This window comes from Centrocercus urophasianus, unplaced genomic scaffold (assembly GCF_019232065.1).
Source record: "Centrocercus urophasianus isolate 14NV4802_14NV808 unplaced genomic scaffold, USGS_Curo_1.0 seq_12, whole genome shotgun sequence".
NCBI lineage: Eukaryota > Metazoa > Chordata > Aves > Galliformes > Phasianidae > Centrocercus > Centrocercus urophasianus.
Window position 1 is genome coordinate 48394887 of NW_024884364.1, and position 27314 is coordinate 48422200.

General features: G+C 38.9%; 1 protein-coding gene across 3 annotated transcripts in view; it reads left to right on the forward strand.

Moving 5' to 3' along the window:
* Window positions 1–27314, forward strand: part of MID1 (midline 1) — a 237697-nt gene that overhangs the window by 107307 nt on the left and 103076 nt on the right. The window lies entirely within an intron of this gene.

Sequence of the window (27314 nt, forward strand, 5' to 3'; positions counted from 1 at the left end):
CTGTGTTCCCACACAGCCCCATGCATAGCCTTGTGAGTGTGTGCTGGGGTTTGTTCGAACTGAGTTTCGGACTTGTTAGGGTATGGTGTTCTTTAGCCTCTCCTTGGACTGGAAGTCTTTTATTGCAGCTTGGAGCTTGTAATGCTTTAGCAAGCTGTGAGGAATTACTGTATATCCCCGAGATCCCTGCCTGAGAGCTAGAAAAGGCGCTACAGGGTAAGAAGCTGATTTTGATCTCTTTCCTAAGCAATGAGAATAGCTCTTAATTCTTTAAAATTCTTTCCTATTTGTTGTCATCTCATGGTTGTTTATCATTATAATTTATATCTTCCCAGGGGGATGCGGGGAGACTAAGAAACTGGCAAGTAGGCTGTATTTGTTTGGCCCCGAAGTAGGAGAAAACTTTTCTGGTTACATAAGTGTTGCTAAGAACAATTTTAAGGCAGTAAAACAAATAGCAGAGTGTGGGCTTTTACCCCTGGCTTAGTGAGGCAGTAAATGAGGAGATCCACAAGGCTGGCAGGATTTTTCAATGCAGTGTGACAGACCATAAGAAAAACATTTTTCGGAGGGGTATTTCGTGGCCTCAGAAAGGAGCGAGCGCAACTCTGATACTTGCACCATGTGTTGGGGTGGGGAGGCCAACCTTGTGCATGTGCCTCCAGCAGCACTGACAGCTGCCTGTCATGCTTTGCCCCAATTGCCATGCTGCCTGGGCACCTGCAGCCTCTGGCACTGCCTGTCCGCTGCTGCAAAGGATGTAAAAAATGGGGAAGAACAAAGCTCTCTGTCACTGCTTGAAGCTTTCTGGGGTACCAGAGACACTGGAGGATTGCCCCTGTGGGAACAGCCTTCTGTGGGATGTGTGGGCTGGAATCCCAGCCCTGCACCTGCTTTCTGTCCTGAGCAGGTGTCCATGACTAATGGCATTAACTTGACTCTTTGGGCCTCCAGGTATTTAATTACTGAACAGCCACAGCGGGGCACTGAGGCCCCTCTCCACCAGAGCGGCAGGTTGGACTCTCAAATGTGATATCAGAGAGCTGTTGTGCTACTTTTAGTCAAAGCAGGAGCTTGCTCAGATGAGACCTCTGACCATTTCTGATACCTTCATTTTTATTTTTCCTTATTAGAACTATTCTGAGGACTATTAAGAGGTTGGTCCTTTCTTTTAAAGACTTCTGAGAAGCTAACCTCTTCTGGCAAAATGGTTCTAAAAAATGTTATATATTCTACAATCATTGTCCCATATGGAAATATTAATTCTTTTTTTTTTTTTTCCTGTTTTACTTTGATTTTTCTTTCTGAGAGGGAAATGGAGACATCAAAACAAGAAATGAATAAAGAAACACAGCAAATGCACCTGTCTATATATTTAGAACTGGAGTTGCCAAATCCAGCATTTTATCATAAAAGTAGCCAGCATCCAAGTTTCAAGATATTCTCCATCACTAAAGGAGCTCTGAAAGTGTTGGAGGGGGGTTTATCACTGGAATGTATGAGTTGTTTTTATTTCAGTTTGCCCTGAGGTTGTGCCTTTACTGCAAAATCTATATATTCCACAGGAACATTTAAGCTCCATTGACATTTTGTGCTTTGGGGACCAGTGAGGTTTGTCTGATTCCTGTCTCAGCTTCTTTCCTCCCCAGTGAGCTCCAGCTCCTTGGCAAACTGGGGCCCGCAAGCATTCAGCCTTTCATTCTCCAGTACCACCTCATCTCTGGAGCAGGGACACAGGCGCCTATTGCTCTCACTTCTCCTGTTTCACTTGTTCTGGAAGTTTGTGAGGCTTTAGCCAGAAACCTACCCAACTCTGTTTATGGTCTCGCTGCAAAACACGTGTGCTATAAATCTGATGTGCAGAAGCAAGAAGGAAGGGGAGGCTGCCTTGGGCAAGGAGAAGGGCTGTCCCTCTGAGAGCACTATGTGTGGACACAGCACTTGAGCAGGTACATTTCACAGCCAAGAACATGGGGTCCTCATTCTGTATTCTGGTTCAGCCTACTGTAAAGTGGTATCAAAATCAGTGTGCACTTTGCGAGATAATGCATATTAGGTATTCAGACAAACAGTATGCAGCTTAAGAGCTTAGATTTTGACCTGTGTGCAGAGCTCCACTATTCCACCATCTTTGGTAGCATCTACTGAAGCAAGTGACTGTAAAAAGTTAATGACTTCATTTCTAACTGGATAACCTCAGAAGTATAGATTAGGCAGGCACTTCAAACTGGGAGCTAAGCAGTTCAAAAGTGCACTATATTGTTTTGGTCTAATTAACACAACATGGTGATAAGACATTAAAGCAGAGTGACAACACTATACAATGATAACAGGGGACATTAATGCCTGCAGACACAGTCTACATTGTAAAAATCTGAAAAAAAGCTTATTATGTTAGGTCAATGTGATTTGACCTAGTTTTGCTTTGCTGCTTGGAAATTATGTCAGTATTAGTTATGTCATCTCCTTGGATGAGCAATTTAACATCCTTTTTGCATTGCAGTGTTGTCCTAATATTTTATATATATTTACCTACTCTCTAAAAGGATCCTTCAGGCTAATTCCAGAGATCCAGGAAACGATGATATAAAACCAAACCTCCTGAAATTGAATTCTTTTATGCATCTCCTCCGTGGAACAAAAAGGAGTGATTTTAGTCGCAGTGAAATTGTATCTACAAAATTTGAAATAAATCTCATCCCTCTTGCCTATAAAACTCATTAAGTTCCTAAATAAAGAATGACTATGCTAATTCATGTATTCATACACCTTTCTCATGAAGGTTTTCTTTGACTAGAAAATAGAATTATTAACTTTACCTGGATGCTTGTGTAAAATAGAGTGGATTAAAGGAACCATTACATGCGCTTTGCCTGTGAAATGTAGATCTCACCTGAAGTCATCTGTACTTCTCTTGGAAAAACTGAGTTTTTTCTTTTAGTCTTGAGCAAAATCACAAGGACTTCGCTTCATATTTATGTTACATTGTGCGTTTTTTTTCTTTCTTTCTTACCATCTGTACTTGTAAAGCAAGACTTTGTATTTGCCAGAGCTCAAATTGTGGTACATCAGGGATCAACTTAAGTATGAAATGCTACTGTTCTTTGTTGTAGTGGAAAAATAATCTGTTGTGTTATAGCCAATATTGTTGAATGCTAGAAAGGGAGGACTCTTATCTCATCCATTTACCTACATACCTACAGCTGTGTCCCTTACTGCTGTGTCATCACTGCAAGGTATTGCATGTTTGCAGCTTTTGCTTCTTAGCCTTGTTTGATCCAAAATGAGGAACTCTGATGCCTGATTTTACCTCTGCTGAAGTGAGTGGAATTGCTGAGGTGGGATGGATTTTCCTCTTCAAATTACTGTGTTATTCAAGAGGTAAATTGTCTCCCTTGTGACAAACACTGAGCACATCAGATGAGAACATGAGAGCAAACTCAGGCTTTGTTTCCTGTTCTGGGGGGTTTGTTTGTTCATTTTAATTTGATGTCTTTTCTTGAATCATAAAAATTTGTACTTAAATTTCAGCTTGCTCCTTGCAAGTGCTCCTTGCAGTGGTGAAATACACTATTAAAGTAAGAGCTGTGCAGTTTTTTCACCATCTCTTCACAAAAGCATAAAATCTTTGAAAGGTCCCACTTATTCACTGTTCTCAGCTCAAGAAAAAATTAGAATTGTAATAGCTGTATAAAATCTTTGGGTATGCTTCAAATGCAAGTCCTCTTAACATTGCTTGGTAACCAGCTTAATTGGAACAAAAGCCCAGCAAGAGCAAACGTGGTGCCTCTTCTGTGCTATAACATTTGCTCTTGATCCCTAATTAAGCCTTGTTTCTGAAGGTTAAAAAATCCTCCCATAATATAACTCTCCTTGAATGTTTCATCTGCAAGAGAAACTGTCATGAGAGAAATACGCTGTTCCCTCCTCCTCCCTTTAAACAAGAATAAGGTGTAAACTGCTTATGAACGATTAACAAGGACTGTAAATGAATATAATGTATCCCTAGAGCAGTATAAGCCCAGGTAATGAATATCTTGTTTGTGTTTGTACACTGATTATCCAAGATGGTGATAAACAAATGAGAAAAACCGCTCTCAACCTCTAACTGCGGTCATGGGGAAGAGGTTTTTTTCTTACATCCTGAGAGAATTTCCTTTGAAAGCAGCTCCTGCCCATTGTTTCTTGTCCTGACAGCAGGCACTCCTGGGAAGATAGTAACTCCCATCTGCTCTGCAAAAAACTTTCTAGATGTAGAGAAGTATGATTAGATCCCCCATGACCCTTATCTTCTTCAGACTGAGAAAATCTGGTCCTTGCAGTGTTTCTTCTTATGTCAAGTTCCCTAGCCCACTAATTACACCAATGGTCCATCAGTGAGCCCTTTCAAACTTCGTCAGCAGAGAGAACCAAAAATGGATGCAGTATTCCAGGTGTAGCCTAAGAAGTGCCTAGTAGAGTAAAATAGCCGTATTCCTTGATTTACTGACTCCTCTTCCTGATGCAGCTTGAGGCACTGCTGGCCTCCTTCCCTGTCAGGGAACACTGATGGCTTATGTTCAGTTTGCTGCCTTCCGGAGTCCCCTGCTCCCTTTCAGCAAAGTTGATCCTCAGTCCACAGTCTGCTTTGCTGCTTGGGATTACTTCTTTCCAGGCACAGGACACTATATTTATCTTTGTTAAAGCTCATGTTAAGGCTGTTAAGAAAGTTAGTTTACAGCCTCTAAGAGAGGCTTCCCAACTGAGGTAACAAAACCAAAACAAAACCACACTTTCTCCCTTCAGCTTGATGTCACTGCATGATTGCCCACAAAAGGCTTTAGTTACTTTTCAAGCATTATGTGTCTTTCTGGACTAGAAATCCTGGGGTATTAGGTCATGGATCTTGTATAATTTGTGTATTTCCATGATATTTTTCTATTATCTGTTTCCATGAATTTATACCTGTAAATATTGTAGAGCCATTCACTTTAGGAAGACAGATTGTGTCTCTGTGGTCTAGAAAATCTGGAAACTGTTACGAGACTAAGCAAGTTTGTGGAGAAATGCACATTATTTCCCAATTTGTCTGGAGCTGATGAGGTGGGTGTGCCTAAAGAAAGAGTGCTATTTTTTCCTTAGAGGTGAAGTCTGCATGTGTTGCTTTAGTCCAATGATTTTTACCTCTTTTGGGTCAAGCCTTACTGCCCCCTTTCCATCTCTGCTTTACTATTTCTGTTACTGCTTCCTCACACAGTTGTCATCAACCTCCTGCTCTATCACTAGGTATCTGGACAGCACTGGAACTCACAGGAGTTGTAGGGTGAACACAGTGGGAAGAGAAGTATAGTGCAAAAAGAGGCAAAATGCTATCTCCATCTCTTTCCTTTTCAAATGTGCTTTTAACCTCACTTGGGAGGTAGGCTTTGACAGCTTGGGATTCCTGCCCTGGTTGATGGGCAGTTGGCAGTTTGAGCATAACAAACAAGAAGAAAATTGATATTTTTTTCTTTTTCCCCACTCTTTGCTTACATAGAATCATAAAATGGTGTGGGACCTTAAAGACCACTTAGTTCTACCTCCACTGCCATTGGCAAGGATGTCTTCCACTAGATCAGGTTGTCCAGAGCCTCATCCAGCTTGGCCTTGAACACTTCCAGATATGAAACATCCACAGAGATGTTTTGCTGAGCATCCTGTTCCAGTGCTTCACCACCATCATTATAAAGAATTTCTTCATTGTTTCTGGTGTAAGTCTACCGTCTGTTAGTTTAAAACCATTACTCCTTGTCTTATCACTACAGAACCTGGTAAAAGTCTCTCTGCATCTTTCTTACAAGACTCCTTCAAGGAGATGCTGCAGTAAGGGCTCCCTGGAGCCTTCTCCAGGCTAAGTAACATGGACTTTCTCAGCCTGTCTTTATAGGTGAGGTGCTCCAGCCACTCTGATCATGTTCAATCTTCTGGACTTGCTCCAACAAGCCCATGTCTTTCACGTGCTCAGAACCCTAGAGCTGGGAGCCGTACTCCAGGTGGGATCTCAAAGTGCAGAGCAGAGCGAGAGCATCACCTCCTTCAATCTGTTGACTGTGCTTCTTTTCATCATTGAACTGGAACTGGAAATTTTCCTTGAAAATCTTCAAGTTTGAAAATATTTTTGAGTGAAGATTTTTGGGGGTTGATGTTTCTGTCATTAGGTGATGCTATGCTAGGGTATGATTAAAATGTGAGTGTAAATGTGAAAAAAGTTTGCCTTTTTGAGGCACTTGAGAGGAAAGGAAGAGAAAGACAGAGACAGCTCTGGCTGTTAGTGCTATGCGTATTTAAGAAGAAAATCAGCTTTCCATTTTTCTTGACAGAATTACATTTTAAAATACATGGGTATATTTCTGAGATGAGAATAGTTGCTTAGAAAATAAAGTGCAAAAGTAAAGGACTGAAAGAGAACCCAAAGGGAAAATGACTATATGGGAAAAGAAACCAAGAGAAACCTGGAGAGAGGAAAGTTACCAGTCTTTCCTTAAAATTTTGTTAGGAAAGCTGGGGAAGAAAAAATGTGAAAAAAGAAATTGTTATTGAAGCTTGCTTGAACGCCTTGAGAATGAATATGAAAGTAGAACTGTCAGTGTAATAGAATCAAAAGTTGCCTTGGCAAGTAGGGATACAAAAATCATAGAATGGTTCAAGTTAGAAAGTTATCCAGTCCAACTCCCTCACAAGGATACCTCACAGCTAGAGCAAGTGCTCAGAGTCCAGCCTGACCCTGAATGCCTCTGAGTATGGGGCTTCTACCACCTCTCTGGGCAACCTGTGCCAATGCCTCACCACCCTTACTGTCAATAACATCTTCTTCATGTTCAAGCTGTATCTCCCTTCTTTTGGTTTGGAACTATTTCCCCTTGTCCTGTTACAGCAGATCCTGCTAAAGAGTTTGTCCCCTTATTTCTTGTAGCCTCCTCTTTCCTTATAGAAAGACGAAGAGGTCATAAACTTCGGGAGGTTGGAGGCAAAGAGAAGCAAGGCAGTGGACAGAAAGTTAAGGAAGATAAAGAGATAGAGACCTCTGAATGCACGTGAAGGGAGATAAAGGCAGTAGCCGCTGTAGTTTCCTATTCTTTCTCCATTAAACTGTCTCATCTGTCTCTTCCTGAAAGGGCCATTTTTGATGATACCTGTCCTTTCCCAGGCCCCTTAGCTTTACACTGTAGAGTTGTAATGGGATGATCAAAGGTCATCTTCTGAACATCCCTTTCCTTAGCAAGTTGTTCCTTCCGGAATAAAAAAATAAGATTAATGTATACTATTGTGTTGGATTTTTAACATCTCTTAAACAACCTAAAAGCTTAGTTTTCTGGTCAAATTCCAATGCGTATGGCTTTTTAAATCTTGAGATTGCTGTATAGTGTGTGTGAATAAACCTTTTCTACTCAGAGATGAAACCTTGCACTTGAGTATAAATTATCAGTTAAAATGTCAAATGTGTGAGTAACTATATGAAATCTGTAAATCAGACTTATGGGGCAGCATCAGTGTAAGAAATTCTGGAAAATTCTTTATTCTGAGGCTCTCCTGAAAAGGGTTTAATTCTTCTGATAAAGACCCCTGGTACTTTTCATCTTGTAACTCTTCCACTGTGTGAAGAAAGACCCATTTTACAGAAGTGACAGTCTGGCTCTCAGAAGAAAAAGCAAAAGCAATGAAAATGCTTACTCCCAAGCCACAAGCTTTTCCTAAAGTATTTCATAACCCCAGTTGCATGAGATGTTAGTTTTTTGTGATAACTACATCTGATATTTTTATACATCATCTCAGTTGAAAGTCTTATTAAAGAGGTGACACCAAGTAGAAGATTGTATGCTATGGATTGATTCTACACAGTGCTGTATTTCAAGCCAGATTTAAGTCCAGCTTTTGGAGGTGAAAGATTGACTGAGTTAATTCATTTTCTCAGGTTTGGACTGTTTCTGTTGAAAGCACTTAAAGTTATTCATCAGAAATTTAAAGAATAAGTGTGATTACGTTCTGATATTTGTATATATGCCATTTACAATTTGTATGGCATATGCACTGTAGCAAATCAAGCAACTTAGCAGAGCTTGGAGATTTAGTTATATTTACTATAGAAGATTGTTTACTTATTCTGTTCTCTTTCTTGTGTAGGGTGAAAAGGTTAAGCATGTCTTCAGGTGATAATGGACAAATTATGTAATTAATAGGGGTGTTTGTTATCCAAATCCAAAGATCAAGGATATTTACATAGTGTGTGAGAAAGAATGATACTCAGAACAATTAACACCCAGCGGAAATTTCTTGTAGTTTATTTTAGCTGGTCTGTGATTGGTAATTCCCCTGGTTAATGGAATGCCTGACTCCATGTCAATCACCATTTGCAGAGCTTAACTGCAAATAGCAGTTATTGGTCGCATATGTTGGCCTGTCAACTCTTGTTTCAGAAATAGGATGCAAAATGGCATATAGATAAACTGTAGCAATTTGGTTTTTGTTTCTATTTTGTTGTTGTTGAAAGACTGGTGTTTAACAGGAGAGAAAAAAAAAAAAAGGAAAAAAAAAAAGTCTTAGGAAGGCTCCTAGTGCAAGTCTGCTTTAACAAAGTAGGAGAATCTCCATGCCATACTACTTTGTTTTGCAGGCAAAATTTGAGAGATGTTAGAATACAGCCAATTTGCATGGATCTTGTTGCTTGTGCCCTGGGGTGATAGGCAGGAGTTGTACTAGAAGTCTTGAATGACATTAAAAATTGTATATGGTGAAAATGATGACTCAGTATTATACCTTTGATTATTGTTGGTGATGCGTTCTGGTAGACTTTTTAATGAGTTGTAAGAGAAGATGCTTTTTGTATCAATTGTGTTAGTGTTGGTAACTACACTAACACTGTTAGTGATGGTGTAGTCTGGAGCATCTATGTCTTTCTGGTGTTCTGCTGCTACAAGTACAGCAAGTCCTTTTTTAGCCACTCTGCACTGTCTAGTTGACATGAGCTATTAAGTCTTGGGACAATGACATACTGGAGAGCCTTTGGAAAAAATTGTACCTTGGTTTTGTCTGGAAAATGGAGATTATAATATTGACTCTGAAAGATGTTTTGAAGCTTATTTTTACAAAGACCAATAAGAATTGATGATGCTGATTACTTAAGGAAGTGTAGCAGTCAGGTCTTGACTGTGAGGTTGAACTGTACGCTGTCTTTGAATACACTCCTAAAATGATACCCTCTTTCCCAACAGGAACAAATCACTCTTCTCTCTCCAATTCTCTCCAGAAAGACTAACCCCTCCAAAACACCCTAGCAAACCAGGCAGCCCACTAAAAATGTTTTATGTTCAGATGACAGAACCCAAAGTAAGGCAGAGTACTGCTGTTCTGGGATGTACTTGGACTGAACAATAATTCTGATTGTATTAAAACACTAAATTTGCTGTTCTACATACTGTAGACAAGCAAAAATACTTATGTTTTTTAAAAAATGAGAAAATTAATTGAACACATATCTTAAAATATTTCATTCAAGAAGACATAGTCCTATAAAATGTGTCTATTATGATGAAATCAAACTTCTCAATAGGGAACTCTTCTGCCAGGTATCTTGTGATCTGTGAATGAGAGTGAAATACTTCTTGGCATTAAACTATCTGGTGAAACAGGAGGCGAAGAATTCATGTGAATTTTTAAACCAGTTAATTTCATTGTGAAATTGAGTTGGACCAGGTGATATGAGTAAGAATGTATGGAATCCAAAATATTTCAATTTTATTAAAAATAAGCATGTTTATTTTTGAAGTCTCCAGGAGTCAGAGGTGCTTATTCTGATTATGCATTCTGATTCTATTAATTATAATAATTTTTCAAACTGCTTTTTTTTATTTTATTCATATGATAACTCTTTTCTACAATAGGTAAATATAATAAAAAATCATAACATGGTGGATAAATGGCCTTAGCCTAGGCTAGATTATAATCTTGCGAAGCTACCCTACAATAAGCATTGCAGATACCATATTTGTTCTTGAGTTTTTACAGTAGGAAATGAACAAGTTCTTTTTCAAGTTCTTGCCACACTTCTTTGCAGACACATATGCATGTAGTTTTCCAAGAAATGAAGAAAAAAGGGTGTTAAAGGTATCACAGGGCATCAGTGACAGGTTGTGTTCAGTTATCATTTGTGATTATCTGGAAGCAAAAGCTGATGCAAAATTGAGTAGTGATATGTAGATAAGAGCTGATTGCAATCTCTAGTATAGTTGCTTAATGCCAGCAGTGATGTTCCAGTAGTTCAGAAGGATATAAAGAACGTCTATTCTTCAAACTCTGATTATACAAGTAATGAAATAAGTCATAGTATCTCAAAAATGTTTAAGTGAAATGGTATAAAAGACATAAAGCCATAAATGCCTCTAGAATGACTTTGAGTGAGGGACATAAACTGCTGGTATCTTGTATGAGCAGGAAATTCTTTGGGAAAAAGTTGCAGATGGTAATAAGAAGAGCTCTGTGTTTGTAGGGAAGAGAATACTGCTCCACAAAATATACTTTGTATGTCCAAATCTGACCTGGGAAGTGTCTGTCCAGGCTATTCAATATCAGTGTAGCTCTGAGCGTGCAAGGGAGATGTGTTGATCATAGTTTCCGAATATTCAAAGCATTTCATTTCAATGGATGAAATAATGCACAGATGTATGATGAAATGTGCATGTGTTCTAAAGCCTTGGGTCAAAGGTTTTGTACTTGGTTGGTATTCTTAGTATTTTACAGGTTTATCTTTCTGTTTTACGTGCAAATACACTGAGACAGGAAGCCTGGTCTGGGACAGTTCATGGCTCTATTTCAATTTCATACCTCTGTCTTCTTTCATAACTGAAGATTTACACTTCTTGTTTGCGTGGTGCTTCCCAACTCTTCAGAGCCAAATGACATTAGCATAGGTATGAAGTGAGCACCTAATTGTATTTTCATGTCTGCTGCTATATCTCTTCTGCTCACCTTGGGATGAGGGTGCAGATTAAATCATTTTATACTGACAGAAAACTAATAGCTGTCTATAGTTCCCTCCAAGTGCTCTGAAAGAAGGTAAGGGAAGCCTACCTGCAACTGAATGGAAAGCCTCACAGGATGGTTTGGCTTCAGCTGCAGCAACAATTGCCCCAAGAAATCGTAGCAGCTGATACAGGAACTTTGTATCAGAGTGCACACAACAAGTTTACTTATCTTATTGGGTTTTAGACTTTTGAGTCAAAGTTCGTGGATGATTATTTTTATCAAACAGAAGAGGAGATAAATAAAAGTGGATTCATAAAAGTGGATAAAAAGATTTATGCCTTTCCCAACAAAATCTTGTATAACTACCTGTAAAACACATGGATTGAGATAACATCATGAAACTGTAGTTTTCTATGTGGGACACTCTATTTAACTTACAGAAGGAAAGTGTTAATATGGCTTTTAAAAGATAATAGTGATGGAGATAGGATGTACACATATGTACACAAATTTAACATAGGCTATACCTAAGCAGAACAATACAAAATAAAGAAAATAATATTGAGCTTTTCTGCTGTCTGAGAAGACATGTTTAATGAAGAAGTACCATGTTAGTGTTTCAGCTAGGCCAGCTACAGAACAAGGGAATGTTATGGGAGAAGGGCATCACCAGTAGACTGGGGATTTTTAAGAAAACTGTAAGAATTTCTTGCTACCTTTAAATCTAACAGTACTCTTCCTCAATCTCATTAAAAAAAAAAAAAAAAAAAAAAAAAAAAAAAGTTGAAGTATTTGTTTGTAAGGTAGAAATATTGCTGACGGGAAACAGCAAAAGTCCATGTTGCCTTTTAAAACTTCATCAGGAAATCTAAATGCTTTGTAGATTTGAAAGAAGACGGCTTATAAATATTTGCATGTGTCTACTGCATAAGTAGGAAATTCAGTGACTCTTTTTTTTGTTAGTTGAAGGCCTTTTGTAGAAGATATTATGAGATGTCCAACTTACAATCAACAATGCTAGTCTCAATTTAAGTTTGCATTCCAGGAAGTGTGAACATTTAACTGGAAGTATTCTGGATGTGCTGTCCTCTTCTAGTGAAAGTCATCTAACAACAGACACAGACAGTGTGGACAGCTACATCTTAGCCTATTTTCTCCAGGCTCCTTTTATAGCCCACGGTAATTCCAGAGCATGATTCTTTTTGTGCTAAAGCCTTTTCAAACTGTTCAAGTAAATTGGTTCCTTGAAATGTGCACTGAGTATGAAAAGGTCTCAAGGATGAGTAGGATCTGGTCATCTCTAGGCTTCTACTGTGGACACCTCTATTTGTTCAATTTTGTTTTCCCTAATATCAGTTATCATGGAGTCACAGAATCACAGAATGGTTTGGGTTGGAAGGGACATCAAAGCCCACCCAGCCCCAACCTCTGCCATGGGCAGGGCTGCCTCCCACCAGCTCAGCTGCCCAGGGCCCCATCCAACCTAGCCTCGAGCACCTCCAGGGATGGGGCACCACAGCTTCTATGGGCAGCTGTGCCAGGGCCTCACCAACCTCTGGGTAAAGAATTTCCTCCTAACGTCTAACCTAAATCTCCCCTCTTTCAGTTTAAAGCCATTCCCCCTTGTCCTGTCGCTGTCAGACTGTGCAAAAAGTCAGTCCCCCTCCTGCCTGTAAGCTCCCCTCAAGTATAGGAAATATGCAGTGAGGTCTCCCCAGAGTCTTCTCTTGTCCAAGCTAAGCAAGCCCAGCTCCCTCAGCTTTTCTTCACAGGGCAGGTGTTTCAGCCCTCTGATAATCTACATGGCCCTCCTCTGGATCTGCTCTTAAAGCTCTGCATCCTTCTTGTGTTGGGAACCCCAGGCCTGAATATGGTGGGTAGGGTAGAGGGCAGAGAGCCTTCCAAAGCAGGTTCCTTCAGAGTCATTATGTTTGCAAGTGCAGATTAATGAGCAGACCACACCTCTTATAAGGCACAGTGGTTTGACTGTCCCTCAAGTGTGGAGTTTAAGTTAGTACATGTATGTAATTAAATGAAAATTATAAGAGGAAGGTTAGAAGGAGAGAGATGTTTGCACTAGGGTAAGAGGGAGGTGTACTAAAGCTAGAAAGTGTTATACTGCTAATCCTTTTAACTTCCTCTCTGGGCTTTGTTGTCAGCCCCCTGCTGGGGCTGATTATTCAGGTTTAGCTCTGTCTTCCCAGGCATCCATTTTGAGCAGTTGCCTCTTTCCCCAGTTTACAGGATCTGAGCTGCAAAAGGCAGCTAGTGTTTCTTCAAGGTGGTAGGCAGCATTTTACTGTTAAAATGTTAGAACTCAACTAAAGGTGCAGAATACATGATAACTAAGCATATGAATATACTTAGGAGAATGCATTGCTCACTAGTAAGGGAGTATTGTATCTTCGACATATTATTTCTTATCTTTGAAAACAGTGGAAGGATCCCTTCTATAGAAAAGCTCAGGAGTACATAAAGGCACCCTTGTTTCTTGGAGTTAGTGAAGCTATGAAACACATGAACTTTACCCCTTGCCTTTACAAAAGGTCTGCCAATTCTGTGAATTAAAAATCCATGGGAAATTTTTGTTGCCTACGGCTGTTGAGTTTCAATGGCTAAAACTCTTTCTGAAGTTAGGCTCAAATTATATATTCTTTTTAGCCTCCAAATGACACCTTATAGTTTTCCTGCACTCATAAAGTTATAAAAAAAAAACAACACAGAAGTGTTCTCTGTTCAGACAACTGTCATATGTAATCTGCTCTGTTTGGCTGTTTGAATGTTGTGATTTAATGCCAGTAATTAAAACAAAAAAACTAAGATGTGTTTAGCAGTTTGGTATTTTAAGATCATAGAATTGCTCAGGGTGGAAAAGACCTTAAAGATCAAGTCCAACCGCATCCTAACCATACCACCTTAAGTAACAACCCTGAGCTAAATCATGTCCCTGAGCACCACAGTCAAATGGTTTTTAAACACGTCCAGGGATGGTGACTCAGCCACCTCCCTGGGGAGCCTATTCCACTGCTTAATAACCCTTTCAATAAAAATTTTTTTCCTGATATCCAGCGTAAACCTCCTCTGGCTCAACTTCAGGCCTTTTCCCCTCATCCTGTCACTTGTCACCAGTGAGAAGAGACCAACCCACTCTCGCTGTAAGCACCTTTCAGATATTGGAAGAGAGCAATAAGGTCTCCTCTCAGCCTCCTTTTCCCCAGGTTAAACGGCCCCAGTTCCCTCAGTCGCAATGGGAATATTTTAAAAATATGTTATGATCCATGAAGGAACAGCACATACTAATGAAATGGGGCTAAGGCACAAGAAAACTGGAAATATTTCCTGTGTAATGAGCCATGCATGATAAAGACTTGTGTGGAATGGCTGGCAGCAAAGAGCTATCTACAGCGATATGGTAATTCTATGTTCCATTAAGGTCTTGTTATTTTAGTATTTAAACAGAGTTATGCTGCAGGAAAATAAGGAGCCTGTTGTGTGACGTTGGCAAGGAAGAAAATCAAAGTGTTGGGTTATCATTTAGAAGAACTATATCCACCAAATTCTGACTTGTTAGCTGAGTACTTTGAGATGAAAGGAGGGGAAACTGATTCAGGAAGGAAATCGTGGCATACAGAGCGCTGCATATGTTGAGACACTCTGGGGACAGATGCACACAGAACTTTTCTGGCTCTGTGACCAACTTAATATTTTGCTTATGCAAGATAATGGGCAGAGAGAACAGCCTGTATTTTCAAGAGCCACTAGTAGTGTATTAAATTAATCTTTTTTTTTTCTTTTTAGAGAGTATCGAGCACTTCTCAGAAAAATTGGACATATGAGAAAGATGTATTTTTGTATGCATTTTTGAAAACATAAGATGTTGTATGCCCTCACAGCAGTAAGAATGGGGGAAAAATGAAATCTGCCTTGAGTTTTCTCAGCTCTGTTATGTACCAGTATCATAAGCAAAACAATTCCAAGATCTGTTCAAGCTACTGCATCAGAATTATCTTTATCTCATGAGGAAATGTAGCTTTTAACTTGGTGAAGGTAGATGTGATAACTCCAACCCTCAGTGAGATGGTAGTTTTCCTCGCTCATGACATTGGGTTGCTTTTGCAGGCATGGCTTTTGCACAGAAAGATTTAAGCTCTTGCAACAGTGCAGAAACTGGAATGACTCACAGTCTAGGAAGCACTTTGAAACATCTATTTTATGTCAAATGTAACACGATAGTAACTTTTAAATCATTCTTCTATAGCCTGTTTCTGACTTTTGTGCATGCAAGGGTGATGAGAATGAGCCTTCTGGTGGTTTATGGCATTGTTACAGATGTGATGGGGAGAGGTGAATATTAACTTGAACTGTTCTCTCTGAGCACTCTGCCAATCAGTGCACAGACCAATTATCCTGGAAAAGTCAGGCTGTTCCAGATGCTGTGTGCCATTACACAATTCCTTTCTGCTCCCTGAGAACCTGAAAAGGACAGATGGACTATTAAAAGGAGGTGTGACCAAAAAAAAAAAAAAAAAAAAAAAAAAGAAATCCTCCTGTATCTGAACTATATCTGCTAGTTGAGAAATAAACTATATAATTTTTAGTATTTCCTTTTCTAAAATGAACCAGAGTCTCCTGAAATATATAGGTCAAAAGCAAAACTTGTAGCCCTTTGGCCCTGATTTTGTCAGGCGTGTAATAATAGGATAAGGATAAACACATACGTGGGAGATTGCTTTAAAAGAGTGAATGTTTTAAAAAATGTTTAGTCCTGAGAACAAGCATTACTCAATGTACTTGAGATCTTTTCCAAACAAGCAGTCCATTGCCAAAACTCTGGGAACTGGTGTGCTTCATCTGGTACAATGGGGTGATATTTATCTTCAGACTAGACAGAACAAATCTTCTTTTTAAGCCCCTGTGGCCCTTTAAGTACTGGTATGACTCAAAGTAAAGAAAGATATTTATCAGAGAGTTTCAAGTGGATGTTGAAGTATTATGCTCTGAATGTTTTATATTCTCCTATCTCTGCTATATATTATTTTGAGCTCTGTCTTTGCATCTGAAATACGATGGATATGTGTGTAAAATACCCATGTTCCCAATGCAACATGAAGTAAGTGGAATAGGTTTTTTGTACAACTGTTTTGGGGGAGGAATGTCACGCAAATGCTGCTGAATAGTTAACACCTCTCACTGACTGACTCAAATGTCTTATATCTAATTTTCACTGCTCAGGCCATGAGTGGTTGAATTCCACTGACATATGCGTGATTAATTCTGTTCATACTGTCAGATGCTTTTCTCTGTTACTTCGGTATAAAAACTGCATAACATAACATAATTTATTTTGTAATCTGGAAGTGAAAGTCCTGCTCAGGTCAGTCACCTGAATTTGCGATTTTTCATGGTACAGTTGAGTAATTTCAAGGATCTCTCATGCACCTTTTTTTTGTTTGTTGTTTTGTTGTTGCTTTTGCTTATTCCTTGTGTGTACATGTCTTACTGATAGTTCCCTAAAATTAGAAGCAGTAGTATCTAAAGGCAGGCTGACAGTCCCCCATAGTTGTTATTTTGGTTTGTAATTATAAACCATTGTGACCGTATCTTGATTGCATAGAAAGGATCCACCTGAAGACAACTACAGAGCTGATCTGATGGAATGATAATAAAGCACTCAAACTAGGACAGTGTGTCTCAGAACCACATTTTAGTTTGGTTTACAGGAAGTATTAATTCTTGTAATTTCATAATCCCAAGCACAAATACAGTGTAAAACTATAGATTTTGGTAACAAACATTTTTCATTTGAACTGCAGGAGTTCAGCATTTCCAAATAATTTACAATACAATATGGTAAACAGAGCAGCATTTCTCTGCTACGTTAAAAGAACCCTGTGCTGTCTCTGCATGTATGATAAAATCCTGGCATGAAAGCACATTAACATGAAGTATTCACTTTTTCTTCCTAAGAGTTCAAAACCTTTTGCTCCTGTGGAATTTAGGTGATGCTGGATATTTAGTTTACAGTCTTCCATTCACCTTTGAAAGGCATAGGTTATAATCTGATTTAGATGACTATTGGGAGAGCTCAGTTGTCTCAGTTTAGCTCTTTGTTTATGAAACCACCATCACACACTTAACGCAGTGCTGAGCATGGTGACAACAGGCCTATTTTGAGGGGCTCTGGCACAACCAGAAGCATGGAGTATAAACTTTGCTCATAAATAAATAAATCTAATTAGTTTCTTTCTTTTAAACTTTACTCTGACAGATTATGGACTGTTCTGCATTACAAATGGCAAAGCTTTTGGTACTGCTGGAAAAGAAATCCTCAGTAGGAGAAATTGCATTAAGGCTTAAGTAATTTGTGCTGGTTTGTTGAAGGTGTCAATGTGGCGGAATGTGGCAGGGTGGTCAGGTGACTGCCAAGATACTGTGTTTAGTTGGGAAGATGCTTACTCTGATCATTGTCTTCCGTCATCTCTTTACTTTGTCCTATCTTGGGGTTGTAATAGCGCTCATAGGTTGGTTTAAAAACCCTGTAAGTTAATCGATCAAAATGAGTTGACAAATTAAACTGTGGCCTTAATTCATAAAGGTAACAACAACAAAAGAAATTATTTGTAAAATGGATATTTCTAGTCCTACATTAATTTCTGAAAAGAAAGCTTGATTGTGGTTTTTGTTAAATGTCTGGCAGTTAATTCTGTTTCTGTAATCAAATACAGATAAAAAGCTGTGTACTGCAGTCGCCATAAAGGTTTTTCCAAGGTGCAGAAGACAAAGGTTTAGAGTTCAGCACTTCAGGGGGCTAATGTGTATTATAAAGCTACTTCTTGAATGGACCATAGCTAAATCGTTTTGCTGCCAGTCAAGATAATGATTAAAAATCACTCACCTAGGGAACTGCTTCTGGATGTAGACAAGCCAGATTCTGGGGATGCAGTTAAGAGGACAGAAAAGAGAGAGGTTTATATATGTATAGATGATTTTTGAGCAGTCGCATCTCAAAAAGGAGGGAAGGGAAGAGAAAGGAAAAAATTGGCTGGCCCCAAAGGGAGAAAAGAGAGAAAACAAAGCTTCCTTCACTAATCTCAACTGGTCACGTAATTATAACTTCTGAGTTCTCAGAAGAGAGCTACCCTACTCTCACAGCCCTAAGGAGGAAGCAAGACTTTGAAGCCAAATGTTAACTCTAGAAAAAAATTATATATTTGTAGCTTTTAAATGAAGCAGGATTTATACTGAAATAATAACCTTATCAGTGATAGCAAGGCTCCTGGTGATATTTGGTGATATTTTAATCTCTGTCTACCCAGATTTTTAAGTACATTCTTTCTGTCAAAGGGGCTTAGCAATGGTGACAAAATAACATACTCATTAACATGGATGTGAAAGAGTAAAATACCTTCTCCCTTCCCCTTACTGGTAGTTCTGATATGTAGATAATATATATTACTTGCATATTTATATGGAACTTTTTTTTTTATCCATTTACTGCTAAATGACTTAATAATAGTTGTGGATAAAATGTGTTTGTTTTCTAATTAAAACAAATGAAGATATCCAGAGGACAATGCTAAATCTTTTTTCAGCATTAAACATTTAAGTGAGCGATGGCTGTGCTGCTGCATTTTGATTTCACTTATGCCTGACAAAATATTTCATTTCTCAGGCTTTCCTGCATATCTCTTCCATGCTAATGGGAGGAAAACGTGCTGGTTTCTGATGTATTCCAGAAAATACCTTGTCAAGTGGCTTGCACCCTCAGGTCCTTGAACAGAGATTGGAACTTATTGCTGATAGCTTTAGTCCGATATATTTACTTCATACTAGCTGAAACATGTGGAGTCCTTAAGGAGCATACATTTCTAATAGAAGAAAGCAGCATGCTGTAAATTACTTTGCTCCGTCCCTTAGATGCATTTCTTTTGAAAGAAGGGAGAAGAATTAGTATCTTGTCAAATATAAAGACGACTAAGATGGCAACAAAGATCATTCAGAATATGGTATAGAGCTAAATTTAGGAGGACAGGTGACAAAAATGAATTCTGTGGGCTCTGTTTTTCACTGATTCATTTATTTTCTTTTTCTTTCTCTTTTTTTAAAAAAAAATGTTTTATCTGGTTTCACTGCATGAGCAATGGGCTGCACAAGAGTATTCTGCACATATAAGACTACAAAAATGAGACTACAAAAATGTTTTACACAGGATCTTTCTTACAACAACATGGCAGAACCTGGTCTTCTCCCTGCTTATTTCTAAGTTGTAGACAGCCCCAGGTGAGTTGGAACCTCTCCCACCTTCTGCTGCTACCATCCTATCTTTCAGATGGGAGAGCTGCCTCTGGGGTTTTGAATTAGTCTGTATTTTCTAGAGGTGTCTGTAATTTAGGGAAGGAATGCACTCCAGAAAATATTATACAAGTACTTTTTAAAAAGATGAGGTCTCTATATGCGGCCTTTGCACATACAAGTGCTGCTGATTAAACTGAAAGACAAGCAAACAAGTAGCAGCAACTTCCACAAGGAGTTTTTTAAGGACTGGTTCTTATAAACTGGAGTTTAGAGCTGCCATTGGCTTTATTCAGAACTGAGCTACAGGAAGCTACTGAAAGAGACTTATTTTTTGGTCCCAGTTTGAACAGTTTTATGTTGTTGAGATGGAATGCTTGGTCAGTGGAAAGTAGCAAGTGCTGGAACAAGCTCTGCTCATCTCTGTTGGTTTAACTAGGTCTGGCCTTTGTGAAAGCCTTGAAGAAACACTGGTTCATCCATTCCTGATGACAGTCCTTAGATCTTTGAAGGAAATGACCAGAAGTTTGTTACCAACTAACTTGTTCACTGTAGTTGTGCCCCTCACCTCTCTTTTAGAGAGGAATGTTTGTGTGGAGGTCAAGAATCTAGAACATCCTGATTGTAACTGACTTTCTCTAAGTTAACCATGAAGGATGGCTATCTACAGAGGAATAGTCATACTGTATGTTTTGCATATCTATCTCTAGAGGAAAAAACTACTCCCATCCTGTGGTGTTTGTTTCACTCAATTTTTCTAGACAAAACCTAAGAAGATGGCTAAAATTTGATGTCTAGCTTTTTATTGTCTGAAACTGTAGTATCATTCTCCTTCATATCTGAAGGAATTTACCTATTGGTTCATTAATAATGAAGAAAGCCTAACTAAAGCAATGTTCCCCATCCCTTTTTGCACACTCTCAGGCCTGTTTTTAACAATAACATATCTATGACACTACAGAGAACCAAAGCTGACTTTTCCTAGCTGAAGATGGGAGAATAAGCTGCAAGAAATCATTAGATGGAGTGAATGGATCATAGAAATCATTAGATGGAGTGAATGGATCATAGCACGGATTTACATTCCTGGTGTGACTCCACAGGCTGATGATGGTTGCACCACTGTGGATATGCATGTTTTTGCTGGTGAGGCAGTTGGAAGAAGTAGGAAATACTGCAAAAGGGAGTGCAGGAGCAAAGCTTTTAACATATCAATCTCATAGGATAAAACAACTTTATTTTTTCCAGCATACTACAGCTGCTTCTTCTCTCAACCTGTTTGGGTAATATACAACTACACAATGTCCCAAATTGGAAGGAACCCATGGGGATCATTGAGTCCGACTCCATGGAATACATGTTTACAATGTCTTGTGGCTGAAATGGAGAGCGATTGTGTTCTGGTAGGGAATGTTTTGCTAGGACAAACGCAAGTAGAAGAAAGTATTAAGTTGATCCAGCAAAAAACAGAGGTAATAAGATGATGTGATGTTATTTTATCCACCTGCACGGTTTCAAAGTCAGACAGAGAGCGTGCTTGTCTGTGCGGGGGCACCAGCTGCCAGCCAGAAAGATTGCCTGGAGAAGATGTCCTGTTGGCTAGCTGTTCTTTAATAAATATTCTCTGAATAGCGTTCAAGCTATTGAGCAGATTAGTTTTGTTTGTTGTGGGAAAAAAAATGGAATTCCTCCTTTTGTTACACAAAAGTCATCATGACCTTGAATTTAACACAGACTCTTTGAAATTAGCACAGAATAATCCAGAAGTGGGTTGTCAGACAGGTAAATGAGGTAAATCCTGGGCTCCATCAGAAGAGGGGTGGCCAGCAGGTACAGGGAGGTGATTGTCCCTCTCTAGTCTGCTCCTGTGAGGCCCCATCTGGAGTACTGTGTCCAGGTCTGGAACCCCCTGTACAAGAAAGAAAGTGCTGTTGGAGAGGGTCCAGAGGAGGGCCACAAAGATGATCAGGGGACTGGAGCACCTCCCCTGCGAAGACAGGCTGAGGGAGCTGGGCTTGTTCAGCCTGGAGAAAAGAAGGCTGTGGGGTGACCTCATTGCAGCCTTTCAGTACCTAAAGGGAGCCTACAAACAGGAGGGGAGTCAACTCTTTGAAAGGGTTGATAACTGCAGGACAAGGGGAAATGGTTTTAAGTTGAGGGAGGGAAGGTTTAGGTTGGATGTCAGGGGAAAATTCTTTACAGAGAGAGTGGTGAGGTGCTGGAACAGGCTGCCCAGAGAGGTTGTGGATGCCCCATCCATCTCTAGAGGTGTTCAAGGCCAGGTTGGATGGGGCCCTGGGCAGCCTGGTCTAGTATTAAATGGGGATTTTTTTAAATGGGGTTGGTGGCCCTGCATGTGGCAGAGGGGTTGGAGCTTCATGATCCTTGAGGTCCCTTCCAACCCTGGCCGTTCTGTGATTCTGTTGTCAGACACTCTTGTCTGTCTTTCCTTCTGCTTTGTTTGTTTGTTTCATGCTGCTGAATCACTTTGGTTGCTTTGCAGATTGTACTAACTACCACCTGCAGCAGCTACTTGGCTCAGCCACTGCTGTGTCTGAGTGGTTCACAAAGATATACTTATTCTGCTTGGCATTAATTAGATGGAGATGGTGGGAAAGAACAAAAGAAGAAAAGAGAATTTATTGCATTCCTGAGCTGATAACATGGACAAGACTGACAAGTGGAGAGGAAGCTTATAGAGCATAGGGCCTCTCAGTACTGGAAACTGAAAAAGGAGCTGCAACAACAAACATTGCTAGGGAATAATCCAATCTAGTTCTTTCTTTGCAGTCCAGTAACTTTATTTTTCAAAGAGGCCTTCTGCTCTATTTGACCTAAAGAAAGTTAGGTAGGGTAACTTAATGATAGGCATCACAAATAAAAGCCATCTGGAATGGAAAACTGACTTTGTAATTAATATTGAAGTGCTGTGTATCTTCACAGTGCTGAGCACTATTAGACACTGCATCCACTTATTTGTGAAATTATTGCTCAGCAGATCCAAAGTTTAAAATTGTCAGTGGATCTTGGTGCCATGGAATGTTCTGAATGCCCAAAGCACAAAAATGCTCTCAAAGGAGAAAATGATGGGAAATAGGCATGCTGATGTCTGTCCAGCTGCCTGATACCAGCAGTAGAGTGGATACTCCAGGGAGAGGCTCAGTCAGTAATTGGTTTATTTCTCAGTTTTCCCCAAAGTTAAATGTTTTATGTGAGCCATAGCCTGTCTGTAGCACTGGTGAAGACTGATCATTTTCATAGCAAATATTACTTTTTTCCAAAGAAAAATATGCCTTTATTAGAAATCTCTGCTTCAAATGGACTAAAACGAATAGCTGCAATATGTGTCTTTCTCAGCTGGCCAACTCGTGTTTTCTGTGACGTACTAATATCAATCTTGTATGATATTCAGCTTTTGAAATATGATTGAGTGCATGATGGCTTCTCCATGTGCAGAAGCTTTAGCACTCTTAGAGGGGTGTCATTTCATGCTCCAGATTTGAAAGTTTCATAACAATTCATCCCCAAAGATATTGTTACTGCTTACATAACCAGCTGACTTTTTTTTTTTCCTTAAGTCATTGTTAGTCTTTGTTCTTAGGTTTACCTGATAGACTGCATTCTTTTTCAAGTATTTTTCTATCTCTTGCTCGAGAATATATGTGCTGTTTCCTACTTGGTCTGAGCTGGGAGTTATGCATTTAGTTTTAGTTTATGGTGTAACTTATGGTGTGTCACAGTGGCAGGAGATTCTTTTGATGAAAGGCAGAAAGTTTACCATATATCATATATCATATTTATTTCCTTGTCTCTTGGTTGACATTGATTTTTTGGGTAAGACTCCTTAGCACACACTGCCATGACAGTGTTACTGAGACCTGCAGGTGCTTTGGGCAGTCTACAACATAGTGACAGGCTCTTCTTTCTGATCAGTGGGAGCTTAAACTTACATGACTCCGTAATCTGGAATTTGGTGATATTTTTTAATCTTCTAGATGCAGGTGCACAATTCTGTACAAAGACACCAACATAAGAATGAAGAGTAAAGAGTAAGACACAAGAAGAAAGTTCTCAGACAATTAGAAATTTTGTAATAAATAGGGGATAAAAAAGGTTGTTCAGTTACATGAGATTGGCACTCACTTTATTTCTTGCAAACCACTAGTATTTAAAGAGGGAATGTGATTGATGGGATTAATTAGAGCTATATGTTTAACACTAGCCATAACGACCTCATTAATTAAAACCTGAACTTTTGAAGACGAGTCTACTCTGATTCTGATTTATGAATTCTCTCTTCTTTGTTTCTGAAATAAAGAAAAATCAGGTGAACAGGTCAGTAGTGCATACAAAAGTAGTATGCAGTGCATTACAGTGATTTATATTTCTTTGGAGAATCAGAAAAGCACAAATCAACACATTAATCACACGTAATCAGCAAGGCCAGCTTTTGTGGAGATATTTTCTTTAGCAGACTCTGGAGATCTGGGTTTAAATTCATCTTATGTGAGGTTATACAAACTATTCTCTGAACTAGCTGTAGACTAAGTATATCATTCTTTCCATGATTTAAGCAATTTGCTTTCCACTGAGTAGCCATAATCATCTTCTTTTATAGACTTGCATTTGTAAATAGTTATCTCTCTTCACTTGATAAAGTTTTAGGAGAGTAACAGAAGGTTGTATATGTTTCCATTCAAATTGAGGGTCTGGATTCTGCAGCCTTTAGCAAATGTAAAACGCACATAAGCCACTCAACAGGCACTACACTGCTAAGTAAGGATCAGTGTTCCCTGATGCTTTGCTTTGTTTTGCGTGAGCTAATGTTCTTTATTAAAAGATGGTTTTCTTTTACTAACAGCTTTCAAGGCTATTCAGCTCATTTTGCTCATGGTCCTCATTCATTTTAAAATACACTTGGTACAGTGAATAGAAGAATTTTCCTGGAAGACAATAGATACACCCTTGGGACTAAAGACCATTTCATTAGCATATACTTGCTTTGTCTCTAATCCTCTGAGTATTTATCTATGTACTTAACTTTATTTAGCTTTCCCAGGAAATTCATGTATCTGATGCTATCTCTCCGTGTCCTGCAGCACGATCCCCATTCGATCCCCATTCGTATGAGCAGTGAGAAGGCATCTCCTTCAAAGAAAGCCACGGAACAATGAATGGCCTTAGTTGAAAAGAGAACTGAAGTTTCAGCTACCATTCACATGAAATACGTGTGAATGAGCAAGTCAGAAATTCATCTCATGATTTTGCCAATCATTTGAAACATTATTTTATTCATATGGAAATCATAGATTCCTGTATGCATGTAATTGAAGTAACAATTTGATGGTCACATACAGTTTAAGAGGTATGTGATTTCCAAAATATTTATTTAACAGTTGCTCAGGAATACATCAATTTTTGTTAAGACAAAGCACGTGACATAAGAATCATGTATGGTCAGGAGAAATGTAGTTTGACTTGGCTCTGAATGTACAATGTTTGAGTCACTAAAGATAACATATTGTGGCTTATTATCATGTTGAATCAAGGTATTTCATACCTATCGCTCTTGATAACTTTTCTGCAGTTTTTTCAGGAATTTTGAGTAAAATGCAATTTGTTAAGGGAACTTTGAACTCAAAGCTTGGATTGTTTTCAGCAGCAAGGATGTTGGCTTATCAGCAAAGAATAGAGGCAATGTATTGGCCTTGTGTTCACCTGTATGAATCTGTTCCTCTTTAAATCTGATCTGAAAGCATAGCAAGATGGAGAATGACTGACGAAGTGCAGAGGTTAGGCCTTAGCACTACAAGATGACAGCAGTTCCTCTAGAGTGATCTGACAAAATGCTTACTGTTTCAGCACAGTTAACTGAGCAGAATGAGAGGCTTTCTTCTTTCTTTCCAAGAGCCTGCTATGTAGAAAGCACAATGAATAATGTTACACAGAGCAGCAAATATAAAATAATTAACTTCAAAACCTAACTTGACCACTTACCGAGCAGCTTGTTGTAGTTACCTGGAATGTTTTCAGAGCATGATAAAGAACAATATTCAAATTTCACATCTCTAGTCCTTTAGACCAAAATCTTCACTGTGTCTTGAGTTTGAACAGGTAAGCAATCCTTTCAGCTATGCTGCAGGAGAAGACATAAAAATGAATCAGTTTATTTGTGTTTGTCTGATGTGGTTTATGCTTTTTTATTTTCTTTTTTCTTCTTTTTTTCTTCTGTTTTAGAAGCATACGTTTGCACATTGATAGTCTTTAAATGCTATTTTAACAATTCGGACCACCTGATATTTTCAGACACCTGCCTAGATCATTCCTGCAGCGTCCTTCAAGGGGACAGATTACAGTTCAGTGCTGTCTCATTCATCTAACAATTTGGAACAGAGTAATTAATCTTCACTTTCTCTATCCAAAACCCCACATGCAGCATTGAGCAAATGGCTTCAGTACTCATGGGGAAAGCATGTTAAAAGCATGTAGCAGTAAAATGGGGTGTGAGCAGTTTTTATTTTTTCCCTCTCCCTGCTTAACCTATCCCCAAGATTACAAATAGCTGGTGTATACTGGAAGTGAGGGGAGTTTCTCTTTGTGTTTTACTTGGATATTTAGGAAGATAAGGGAAACTGGATATTTCATAATCTGTTCATCTGATAGGAATCAAGTACTACCCATTGCTCCTCCAGAGAGGCACAAAGTGTTCTAGGATCAAGTGCTGGTACTGAAATTAGGGTTTACCTTTCTCCAGAGAGCATTAACAGTGGGTCATTTGTAGTGTGCATTATTGGGCCGAAGTCTGAGTATATTTAAATACCATTCTAAAATGCAGATGAACCATTAGAGAATACCTGCCTACACTCACCCATCATTATCTTCAGATTTCTATCCACGAGACAGAGTAGGGATTTTATAGTTCAAAGAACAATTAATATTAAACAACCATTTAGAGAATTGGTAATAAGCATTTATATGAAACAGTGTAATATTAAGAAGCTGTTCAAATAGCATGAGATGCTTTTGCTGACATGACATTTCTAAATTAATCCAAAAAGCTAGACTGTATTATATGTTTTTTTTCATAATTATTCTTTCTATGTCCTTTGTATACCAAGAGAATCATAGGGTGCAGACACTAAATAAGTGGTGGGAGCATCTCTGCTTCCTTCATTTGCTATATTTGGAGTGGGCAAGGAAGGGACTAATCAATGTACTTCTCCAAGTTAGGAGAGCTATGCAGTTCTGATGTAATTTCAGAACATCACTGAGGCTGCTCTAAATTTGGCACTGCTCAACAAACAAGGGAGCTGTAGATGTCTTGTGGATCAGACCCTCTGTACAGACTGCATATAAAAAGAAAGAATGCAGATGCATTATCAAACCACTGATTGTTATTATTTTTCTTCATCAGAAGATCCTATGATTAGCTGCCTAGCATAAGTAATTTATGAGTCTGTTCTCTGGCTTGCCTTTGAGAAAATGATAAACTGCAGGCATATTATCATATTTGTTTTAATTGTTAATGTTAGAACAGATCTCTCCTATGATCTCATTATGGTATGCTATGGCATTTACATTCCATGTACAGGGGATTGATTGGAGTTCAGCTGCTTGGTGCCTGACAGCAGCACCTATCAATCTAAAAATATGTCCCCTGTCCATCAAAATAAGATTAAATAGAATTCCACAAATGCTTGAGCTTTTAAAAAGCTTGTTCACGTTTCTATTCTGCACATGAAATAAGTGGCAGAGAGAATTTTCTCATGTAGAATAGATGCAAAGCAGTAAAGACAGAGTTTCTGAGGCTGCATGTTGGGATCTGCAAACCAACAAGTAGAAGCCTCAGTTTCTGTATTTCCAAAACCAAAGCAGGACGACCAGATCCAACAAAAACAATACTGAGTGCTTATGTTTCAGGGAATTGCAGTAGTGAGTTTTGTGCACAAACTAAGTTGCTTCTCACAGTTGGTCCCGCTATCATGTTTTCCTAGCATTTTGTATGCTCTGTGGAATTAGGTCCTCTTACAGTCCCGTTGGACACC